We start from the raw sequence: 13,045 nt of genomic DNA on the forward strand, positions 1-13,045 counted from the left end.
TCATTCACAACAATAAAAAAAATGGAAGAACTTGACTCAGTCAGATTCCTGGGAATAAACTTAGACAGAACTTTGAGTTGGAATTCTTGTATAGAATATCTAACAAATAAATTAAACAGCCTTGCATTTGCTATGGAAATTTTAGCCTGTGCCACTCATATGGACACCAGGAAAATAACATACTATAGCTACTTTAAATCTGGTATTAGATATGGCATAATCTTTTGGGATAACTTGGGAAATGTTACACATTGCTTAAAATTGTGTGCTCAGATTCCTCAGCATATAGCCATGAAAATTCACAACACAACAAAAGGGTGTGAGATAGTGAATATGATAATAAATATTTTAAAAAGCAAGTTACATGATTTTCTAACTGACGATGCTACTACTGTGTTAAAGATTTCATGAAGGACAAAGTGATACTTTGAGCTGGGTCCCTAAAATGAAATAAAAATTTATGATAGTTATAGTACATGTAAATACTGTAAGTTTGACAAATTTTAAAAAAATAAATTTTTCACAAAGTATTATTGTAGATAACAAAATTTCAAATAAGCTAATTGTGACCTTGACATGTGTCCTGTACATCAGACATATGTTCTGAAATTGTGTACATTATGGGATGAATAAAACAGATTTCACGTTGACATTCTAGGAATAATTCGTTCTTTATCTCGATCATAACAGGCCATCGAAATTGATATACTTTTGGTAATGAAGCTTGTCAACACAACCACAAAAAGCCGCTGAAAGCAGCATGAAATTAGCACAGATACATTTAAAATGCAAATGAGATTAGCACAGAAATCACAATCCACAGGCTATCAAACTGTCAAACCAACAGGCCCCATTTTCAGACACAGTTTGTAGATGAGAATTAGTATAGTATCTGTCATTTTTCATACATTTTCTTGGTTATTTTTGAATGAAATATCATTAAATTTTCCTAAAACTCAGCTACAGAGAACTGGACATCTACAAAAATTGTTGTGGCAGAACTTCAGTGATAAAGATGCAGAGCACATTTTGCAAAGTGTTGAAGCATGAAAAAATGATAGTTATTGTTTCTTAGCAGTGAACAGAGAGCTACAAATTTGGCAACAGATGGGCATAAATACACCAAATTCTCTGCTAGAGGCCTATAAAAGAGCTACAACATTGCCAAATATTAGGATCTTGTGTAAGTTTTTGTGCACATTTTCTGTAATGACCAGCATTGTGGAGAGAGCTTTCTCAATCTTGCATCATCTGAAGACATATCTTCACACCAGGATGACAGAAGATTGTTTAAATGGACTGGCATTTACGTACATCCATCAACATATTGTATCAATGATGAATGTGGACAAATTGTTGGATATCTTCTGTAGGAAACACAAGAGGGAATTTTCATTGGGTCATATTTGATAATCCGTACATATTATAAGAATGTGTGTGTGTGTGTGTGTGTGTGTGTGTGTGTGTGTGTGTGTTCCACATTTCCTTCTAAATTGATGGGCCAATTTTAACCAAATTTGGTACACTTATCTCGGGCAACAGACACTGTAGGGGTAAGAAACACCTACTTGTCATAGTTCAGGAGATTATGACATCATAAACAATGAGATGCATTAAAAACTGCAGGAACTGTGCATGACATTTAAATTTATTAGTCCTTTTCTACCAACTCTATTCGCAACACATTTTGCAGACAGTATTCACATATGCAGCTGAATGTACAAACAAAATTACATTTTTATGTGACTTATAAATCAGGAGGTACAGGTATGAGGTCAAGAATACTGACATGCCTGAAAAACTGCCACATCATGCATAACATATAAATTTTTAATTTCTTTGCTATTAACTCTGTTCACAATATAGTTCACTGACAGTATCAACGTATGGCACTGAATGTACCTACACAAATATATTATTGTATGTCACATACCTCAAGAGACATAATGTCAGAAACAGTGAGATATATGAAAAAATACCACATCATCCATGAAGTTTTAATCCTTTGAGGCACAGTGACTTCATTTGAGTTCCCTAACCTTTTTTTTTCAGTTAGGTGTCATAGTGGCTTCAGCTGAATCCGCCTGCTCTCAGCCCTACATAGTGCTGCCATTTGCAGGAATATTTGTAAATAGGACCAGAGTCTGTTTTGTTGTCATGAAAAAGTTTCGTATACTGTTGTTTACTTCAGTTGTGATAGCTGCTGTTCAATTTACTCAAACAAACATTTCTTGTGCATATATAAGGTATGCTCCTAGATATATATATGTTCAAAAATGTTGTAGATGTAATGTTTAATATGTTAAAACATGAAACAGAATATGTATTTAGCACAAAATGCTCAATAATATGGTGGCTTCTCATGGGGCCACTGTGCTTGACCATGCATGTCCACACCTAACCTATACTTTTTCCTCCCCAGAACACTGTGTCTGGGGAAACGCTGCTTGACAAAGAAATATAAGAAATTTTGGATGAAGTTGCATCTGGACCCAAATTAGAAACAGCTGAAAGTGATCTTGATGTCAATCCTGATCCTGTTCTGGATGTTATTACTGATGAAGTGACATCAAGAAGCCACCACTCTGAATCCTGAAGGACCTAATAATTTCCGAGATTGATAGTGATTATGATGATAGTTTCAGCAGTGATGACAATGAGTCTTCATCTTCTCTCATCACTAATAAGTGGAGTAAAATTTATTTTGATGGTATAAAATGACCTGACTTGAATGAGTATGTTGCTGTAAAGCGCAAATTATTTTCTGTGGTGATCTGATTGAAGATTTAGTGTTTTAAACTAACTTACATGTCACTCAAGAAGCCAAACCATTTAAATCCATAACCAAAGAAAAAGTTAGCTTTCTGGGAATAAATATTCTCATGGGCATGAAACAACCCCCACAGCTAGCTACTGTGACTACTGGTGTTACCATGAAGAGTTGAGTGACAATTATGTAAGTTCACTCATGAACCTCAATAGATTTGGATGGCTACTGTCACATATTCATTTCAAAGACAACAACATGATGCTAAGAAGGGATTCTCCAAATTATGATATGACAAGACAAGACCTGCACTTGACATATTGAGCAACCCCCTTCGAAAGAGAATTATTCCCCCACCAAAAATCAAGCAGCTGGTGAATGCAGGGTGAAATTCAAAGGTACAATTAGTTCTAAACAACACATGCCAAAGAAACCCATCAAAAGAGGAAATAAGGTATAGCTTTCAGCCAATAAAATAGGATTTGTTTGTACTTTCCAAGTGTATACTGGGAAAAAATATGGCTGAGGTTACATTAGAACAAAGTGTTGTATTTGATTTGTGCAAGTGTCTGGAAGAGAAACTAAAGTAAACTTCACTTGAATGGGCCATGAAGGCCAACAGTACCTACCAGCTGCTGTGTCATTATCAGCCCACAGGCATCACTGGATGCAGATATGGAGGGGCATGTGGTCAACACACTACTCTCCCAGCTGTAAGTCAGTTTAGAAGACAGGAGCCACTGCTTCTCAATCAAGTAGCTCCTCAGTTTGCCTCACAAGGACTGAGTGCACCCCGCTTGTCAACAGCGCTCAGCAGACTGGATGGTCACCCATCCAAGTGCTAGCCCAGCCCAGCAGTGCTTACCTTCGGTGATCTCGTGGGAACCAGTGTTACCGCTGCAGCAAGGTCATTGGCTCTGGATGGGAAAGGTTACCATATATTTTTTATAACTATTTTGCAAGTTTGCCATTAATAGAAAAGCTAACATAACATGGGATGCCTAGTTGTGGTACTGTCAAGTGTGATCACAAAGGTCTGCCACAACTGAAGCATGATAAAGAACTCAGTAGAGGGGTATCTGACTGGTCAGTAAGGATGATGGAATTGCCTGCATAAAATGGAAGGACATATCCACTGTAATGTTTTTATCTACTGTAAATTCTCCAGATGACGTATCTGTTGTAAACAGAAAGGAGGTTGAGGGTAACATAAAGCAAATTACTTGTTCTAACATTGCTAACACATATGTGTTGACAAAGCTGATGTGCTATGAACATTTTCTACAGCTGATAGAAAAGCAAAAAGGCCCTAACTAAGATTGTTTTGGTATGTTGTTGGTGCATCAGTTGTAAATTCATTTATTTTGTGCATTCACTGCAACACTGATAAGAGTTTATGACTCAAAGAATTTACAAGGAATTTTGTATCTGGTTTAGTAGGTACTGGAAACAAGACAGGTTCACAAGATCCATCATGTAGTAAATCACCCCCTAAGAGATTCAAACTACAGGTTCCCATGGAAAAGAGAAAGTCAGAAGAAAAATACATGCTGCAGCATGGGCCTCCAAAATGTTGAGCGTACTGCAGTCTGAAAAACACCCCTCACAGATCTAGATGAAGTAGCAAAAAAAGGGGCATAGGCTTGTGCTTGTCATCTGACAAGAACTGTTCCATTCCTTTCCATAATTATTTCTTTTGAGTCTATTCAGGGTGCATTGTGTGTTTTTTATGAAATGTGCATGTTATTAAGATTTGCTACAGCAGTTTCAAATACTTGTGTGCAAATGTATGGAAAAATTAATAAATTGTCATATTCATTTTCTTCTTGTGTATTTGATTTAATGTAATCATTTTCCACCTCAAATTCAGTGGTTTTATGTTTTGTGCTTCAAAGGGTTAATACCAGGTGGTTACAGTTAAACTTTCCTTATTTAACATGTTATAACATGGAAACTAATTACTGTACAAGGACTAAACTTGGTAGCATTAATGTCAAGGACATGGGGAAGAGAAATAATGCAGAATCAATTCCATTTAAACACTTTTAATGTGCTGCTATGGTACGTCATAGCACTACATACCAGTACCATTACTGCTACAAAAGAGGCTCAATATGCAACCCATCACTGTCCAGAAGAGACTGAAAGCATAGGATTGCATTCTGCACAGCAGAACAAAGCATGTCCATAGTTATGTTGGCTACCTCTCTAGATATGCTGCACTTCAGATCAGCACATGTGTGAATGTTCCCCTGATAAACCTTGTCCTTCAGGTAGCCCCACAAGCAGAAATCACAGAGAATGAGAAAAGGTGATTGTGCCAGTCAAGCATTTGGAAATGATCAGCTGGTAATTCGATCATTTCCAAATGTGTTTCAGAGAAGCAGGTGAACTTCATGATCAATGTGTGATGGGGCCCCATCTTGCATGGAAACTGTTGAGTTCAATGTATCTCTCTTCTGTAGGGTGGGTATGACATGCTGCCAAAGCATATTGCTGTAACATTGACCAGTCACAATGTGTGTCTTTGGTCCTTGAGTACCAGCCTGTTCAAAAAATAATTGGCCACTATGAACATAGCTGTGAAGTGACATCATATGGTGACACTTTCACCATACAGAGGAACTTCATGTCCAGTGACTGAAGGTGAAGATCCCCACACTTAGCAGTTCTGTGTGTTCACCTCACCCATCAGAGAAAAATGAGCTTTGTCTGTCCATAGGATGGTCCAGGGCCAGCCCTTGACAACTTCAATCCTTGCGAGAAAGTGGAGAGCAAATTCAATATGTCATCATGCATCCTGTGGTGCAAGCTGCTGTACAATATGGATCTTGCACAGTCACATTTGAGTATGGTTCAAAGCACCTTCTGTGCAGTGGACCATGAGTTGTTCAACTGTTGTGACACAGCACGTGCACTGCCTGATGATGGGGAACTGCACACACCATTGTCTGCTGTAGCAACAGCGACTGCATCAACCAAATATGGTGTGACTAGTCATTGACCTCTTCCCAAAGCGACACCCAGTTCTCCAGTTGATTCAAACTTCATCATCATGTTCTGCACAGCAGGTGGAGAAAGAGGACACTTCTGTAATCCTTTCAACTGGTGATATTCTTGAAGTGCAGCTGCTGCATTACTCTTGTTTTGATAATAGAGCTTCACTGGTAATGCTATGCTCCTGTCCAAGCTCATGTTGACACATCAACAAGTGCACGCAACTGGTCAGGTGTGTGAGACTATTAATCACGATGACTGATCATGGCACCTGGTGGCCATAGTTGGAACTGGGCAGCGGCACTGTGGCGCATGGAAATCATGCACCCCATACGCTGGACACTAATGCTACCACGTTTGGTACTCTTGGTGTTAAATAGGGAAAGTCTAATTATAACCACCTCATACATTAATCTTTCTCCTGATATACTCCTACGGTTGAGTCAACTTAAGGAATTCCCTGACACATCGCAGTGCTTCTGATAGTCTTCAACTGCGAAGTGCAAACACTTATAGATGAAAATGATAGTTATCTATAGAGCTATGTAAAGACATAAACATAGAGACATTTACAAAATCACATTGCAAACACATGAAACAGCTGTGCCCAGCACATGAAAACTGTCCAGGGTCATGTTTCTTTATTTGTATACCTTACTTATGCATTTGTACATTATGGATATTTCTTTGTATGACTGTTTCATAATCTCTAAGGTGTTTCCATGAATACACAGTTTTTCCTTTTTCCTAATAGAAAATTTGCAAAAGGATTATGTGGGCTATGCTTGGATTCCTAGCTAGCAATTGTAATAAAATTATGTGATAATGACTGTAATAAAATTATGTGTGTGTGTGTGTGTGTGTGTGTGTGTGTGTGTGTGTGTAGTGTTGCCCATTTAAAACTGTGGCAAGTTTGAATACTGTCATGATATTGCATAATTATTCTTTGCTGCAGTGTTTTTGGTATAACCAATCAGTTTACTTGTGAAGCTTACTGGTATAGCATGCCCTCTGTGGAGATAAGTCTGGGTGGGCAGCAAATTGCTGTAATTTCTCGTCTTTACCTCATGCTTCTTCCAACTCAGTTACAAGCACTTTGTCATACAGCATACTTTTCTATACAGCAGATCTACACTGGCAATTTGGTGTAGACTGCTGGGCTTAGGTCACACTTCACAATCTTACTCACGAACTTTCAGTGCCCACTCAGTCAACCAATTACTGGGCTCTTATAAATTCAAAACCCATAACAGTGCACCATGATCAGTGATCACAATAAAACACCTGCCACAAACACAGCACATGAAATAGTTTATACATAGTACCTGATTTAGCAGTTCCATCTTGGTGTTACTTAAGTTAATTTCCAGTGTGTTAAGCTGTTGGCATACATAATTGATTGTTCTTTCCCTTGCATTCCTCATTGATCTTGTCTCAGGATACAGCCCATAGTGTAACTGTTGCAGTCACACAGCAGAACAAATGAGTTTCCAAAATCATGATGAACCAACAAAAGCAGCTTTGTTATGCCATCTTTTATTTGCTGCATAGCCATGTTACCTTCAGGGGTTCAAGAAAAATGTACTCCCTCAAATGGTTCAAATGGCTCTAAGCACTGTGGGTCTTAACATATGAGGTCATCAGTCCCCTAGACTTAGAACTACTTAAACCTAACTAACCTAAGGACATCACACACATCCCTGCCCGAGGCAGGATTCGAACCTGCAACTGTAGCAGCAGCACAGTTCCGGACTGAAGCGCCTAGAACTGTTCAGCCACAGCGGCCAGCTGTACTCCCTCATTTAGTACTTTAGTTAATGACTTCTTGACAGTAACATACTCTTAGATGAAACAATTACAGTAGTTCATAATATCTACAAACAATTGCAGTTCTTTTAATTTCTTGGAGCAGGACAGTTATCAACTGCATTTGTAAGATATGTATCTGGCATAGCATCTGCAGAGCTTATGATGTGCCTAAGAAATTGTACTTGCAAATTTTTAAATTATGTATTTGTTTTGTTTCTTCCAGTCTTCATTCTTCAGACAAGAAACAAAACAAAACAAATGAAACAGTTTTGTTAAGGTAAATAAGAGACATGTTGGGTTTCAGCGAAGTTGAAAACCCCTGAAACGTAGCCTAAAAAGATCTCTAATGAATTCATATAGTACATATGACACCGCAAATACTGTCTTGGGTCTATACAGAGGCTATGGGTATCTAAGGATATCCATACCTCATACCCAAAGTGGTAAAATACTTGCAGTTCCCCAAGTGACAGTGCATTGTCTGTACATGGTACAGGGTATGTTTCTGGCATAATAACTTTTGTTCCTGTTCACTTATTGATGCAGATTTACAAGTAGACTGGCAATGGGCAAGTCTCGTAGACTAGAGGAAGGCTATATTATTTCCAAACCTTGCTGTTGCTTTTTACTTTCCTCTACTATTAACTGAAGATAAGGAATTTTAGATGACTTCTGGCATATCAGTCATGTGTCTCCTGACAGAAGTTCATGTCGTGCCAAGTCAGTGGCGAGTAAGCACTACCTTTCCTCAAAAAGACATTTGATTTCCTCTAATATCAGACAAAGGTACAGAATTCCATTTATGTTTTCAGCTAGGTATATTCCTCATTTTGTACAAACCTGAAGGTTGTCCAGATCATCATCTCTTGCGTGCAGATCAACCAAAAAGATAGTCCCTGTTAGCTCTTGGATATTGATTGTTCCTTCTTGACACTAAAGATGCAAGTGTTTTATTTGCAGATGACAGCATGCTGAAAACATCTGTGAGTATTGTGCTTATGGAATCATTTCACTTTATCTTATTACTAGCAGGTGTCAATAAAATAAGTTAATAATAACTAAAGGAAAAATGTGTACATGAATTTCCACTCTTCCCTGTTTGTAGAAGAATTTGGTATGATACCAGATCTTGATGATACATTACTGGAATCAATTACCAAAACAGAAGTCATAAGTATATGGCTACAAAACAATTTAAAATGGGAAAATCATGTGAGAGATCTTGAAACAAAGATTACAAAAGCTTGTTATGCACTTCATATGCTAAGCTGAAGTGCAAGCAGATCAACAGTGATTCAGACATATTATACATACTTTTATTTGTCAATTCAGTATGGGCTAATCTTCTGGGGAAACTCAGCCCTCACTAAAACACTCTTTAAGATAATGTGAAAAGCTGTCAGCAATATTTACAACTTAAAGAAAAGTCCACACCTCAATCACCTAGAAATAATAATCTGACCAAGCCTTTACATACATAAGTCTACTCTGCAGTTGAGTATCTTTTAAACAGAACCAGGGAAATGTGATAACATTGTTTTTGATATAATATTTTATGATATTTTAAATGAATACCACAACTAGGTAGCTGTATTCATCAATGAGTCTGGACAGGGGAACTCCAGTGGTTGCTCTGTTGTTTTCTCTGACTGTCACCTCACGATCCAGTTATCTCAAGAATTTACTGTGTTTGATGTAGAACTGTATGTGATCTTAAGGGCACTGGAGCAGATGAGATGTGTTATGACTGTTATTAAATTCCTTGTGTGTTCCACCTCTCAGAGTACCCTTAACTCTTACAACACTTGTACCCAGGAGATGAAGTAGTCCAGAACATCCACAATGCCTTTTTCCACCTAAAGTTGCTTGCAAAGGAGGTGACTTTCTGTTGGAAACCAGTGCATATGCTTCTTCATGGAAACAAAATAGCAGATTTAGCAGTTGGATGGTTGATTTGTGGGGGGCTGAAGGGACCAGACTACAAAGGCCATCGGTCCTAGATTTAGCAGTGAAGGTGGAATGTTGCAATGATCAAATAGTTCAGTATGCCATCTGCCTACAGGCAGTGTTAGGGTACAGTCATACGTAGATGGGAAAAAAAGTGGCTGGAAATCCCAGGCATAATCAGCACATAGTAAAGTCGACAGCTCAGCTATGGTGTACCTCATTCCAGGCACACTGACATGGTGAGGCCCTTCTCAATCTTTTAGACATAGGGCATAATCCTATACTGCCTGGCTTCTTGATTAGATTAGTACTTGTTCCATAGATCATGGATATGACACTTCATAATGATGTGGAACGTGTCAGGTTAATAAAAGGTGTCTTTATCATTACATTACACAAAATATTACACGACACTTAATTTTTTTTTTTTTTTTTTTTTGGGGGGGGGGGGGGAAATTACCCACTTACTATATCCAAAAATTCATCTAATTAGTAGGAGGAGTTGCCATTCAGAAATTCTTTTAATTTCCTTTTAAATGCCGTATGGCTATCTGTCAGACTTTTGATGCTATTAGGTTAGTGATCAAAGACTTTTGTGGCAGTGTGATTTACCCCTTTCTGAGCCCATCCTTTCTTCTAGTGTTGTAGCCATGTACACTGCTATTACTTCTGAATTTGTTCGGATTGATAATACCAAATTTTGATGTGACTTACCAAACGAAAGCGCTGGCACGTCGATAGACACACAAACAAACACAAACATACACACAAAATTCAAGCTTTCGCAACAAACTGTTGCCTCGTCAGGAAAGAGGGAAGGAGAGGGAAAGACGAAAGGATGTGGGTTTTAAGGGAGAGGGTAAGGAGTCATTCCAATCCCGGGAGTGGAAAGACTTACCTTAGGGGAAAAAAAGGACGGGTATACACTCGCACACACACACATATCCATCCACACATATACAGACACAAGCAGACATATTTAAATATGTCTGCTTGTGTCTGTATATGTGTGTGTGTGCGCGCGAGTGTATACCCGTCCTTTTTTCCCCCTAAGGTAAGTCTTTCTGCTCCCGGGATTGGAATGACTCCTTACTTTCTCCCTTAAAACCCACATCCTTTTGTCTTTCCCTCTCCTTCCCTCTTTCCTGATGAGGCAACAGTTTGTTGCGAAAGCTTGAATTTTGTGTGCATGTTTGTGTTTGTTTGTGTGTCTATCGACGTGCCAGCGCTTTCGTTTGGTAAGTCACATCATCTTATTTTTTAGATATATTTTTCCCACGTGGAATGTTTCCCTCTATTAATTCATATATATATATATATATATATATATTTTTGTGAGGCTACAGTGAAGATCCCTAGCTCTTTAAATAAGTGTCTGCAGGATGATCTTGGATGAGCTCCAGCAATTATTCCGATTACACGCTTTTGTGCAATGAACACTCTTTTACTCAATGATGAGTTACCCCAGAATATGATGCATACGAAAGCAGAGAATGAAAATAGGCGTGGTAAGCTAATTTACTGAGATGCACACTGCCAAAATTTGCAATGACCCTAATAGCGTAAGTAGCTGAACTCAAACGCTTCAGCAGATCTTCTGTGTGTTTTCTCCACTTAACCCCTCATCAATGCATACACCTAGAAATTTTGAATATTCTACCTTAGCTACTGATTTCTGATCAAAGTCTATATTTATTAATGGTGTCATTCCATTTACTGTGTGGAACTTTATGGACTGTGTTTTGTCACAGTTTAATGAGAGCCCATTTGCAGAGAACCACTTAATGATTTTCTGAAAAAATCGTTTACAATTTCATCAGTTAATTCTTGTCTGTTGGGTGTGATAGCTTTACTTGTATCATCGGCAAAAAGTACCAGCTTTGCATCTTTGTGAATATAGAATGGCAACTCATTAATATATATTAAGAACAGCAGAGGACCCAAGACCGAACCTTGCGGCAACCCATTCTTGATTGTTCCCCAGTCTGAGAAATCACCAGTTTTTTGCATATTATGTGAACTGCTTATTTCAACTTTCTGCACTCTTCCAGTTAGGTATGATTTAAACCCTTTGAGTGCTGTCCCATTCATACCACAGTACTTGAGCTTATCTAGAACTATTCCATGATTTACACACAATCGTTCCAGTGAGACGACCCTCCAAAGTGTGATTCTTGTGGTGTACAGATCTCAGTGCATCACATATTAATAGACTGTGTTTTATATTCAAACAAGAGGGCAGGAGCTAATTTACCAATAGATTTGCTCTCTGTTTTAACTGACAATGCCATTAATGTGTGTGGCATTCACCTGCTTTATTTCATCGTTTGTTGTCCTCAGGGTCAACGTATTGCATTGCTACAATGGCTGAAAAATGTGGGTTGGAAGATCAACACTGACTACTTTAAATGATGTAGCCAAGAGGTGCACATTTTCGTTTCACAGTTCTTCACATCCACTGTTCACTACCCCCCAATATTACACAGTCATATGACCAATGCACTATTGTTTAACTTTCAATAAGCCTCATTAATATTTTGCATGCAAACATCCACATACTGCTACAATAGTTTTCAGTTGAAAATCTACAAGCAGTAACAACCTAATCACACAGTTCACAATCTTTCAAATACATTTAACAGACACTGTCATTGCTATAATACACGGCCTATTGGTGTTGTAACACTTATTTTACGGTTGTTACATTGTTGCTGTTCTAGCCAGTGATTCACAGTAAAATGACTCAACATATTTGCTTCAGGCAACAAACAGTTCAAGTTCTCATTAAGTCTCTCAGAACTCCATGTCTATTCCTGTCAAAACCAATTCCTCCGAGAATTCAGTTTTCAAGATGCACCGCCACCCAGCTAGTGCAATGAGATGCATAATGCTGGATGGACAATCTACATAGGGACCATCAGGGAATGTATCAAATGAAGATACACATATGGTGTCATGCGTACTAGGCGAGCATTGTTATCAACATAAGATTAATAATGTCAAAATGTACTGCAGCACACGATGGCACGTAGCTGACTTCATGTTGTCCATTCTCTGGATCTCTACCCATAAACCATGTAACCAATTCACCTTAATGGCACATGGCACTAAACTGACAATTTATGGCTATATGTAGCAATTTCAAATCTTTTGTGATTTGGATAGTCCTGTTGAGATAATGGTGACACTGGATGTTACACAACCAAATGAAGTGGTCACACAAGCTGCTGCTGGAGTACAGTGCAGTAGAATTATTTACTTATAAATACCTGATATTATTTAAACCCCATATTCAGCCAATAAAATCACCACTGCTTACCTAAGCAGTAGAGAAATACTTCTGTCTTACACAGATACAAAAGTAGCAGCATTGGTACAAAACTACCTATTTGGTGTGACACACAGAAGAAGAGTAACCCTGTAAATGACTATTTTTAAATTTTGTAACTTTTTCACTTCTACTCAATCAATTTTGAATATGGCCTCGTATACACACAATGAATACCAGATCTGGACGTTCAGCAG

Source organism: Schistocerca piceifrons, chromosome X (genome assembly GCF_021461385.2).
Source record: "Schistocerca piceifrons isolate TAMUIC-IGC-003096 chromosome X, iqSchPice1.1, whole genome shotgun sequence".
Taxonomy (NCBI): Eukaryota; Metazoa; Arthropoda; class Insecta; order Orthoptera; family Acrididae; genus Schistocerca; species Schistocerca piceifrons.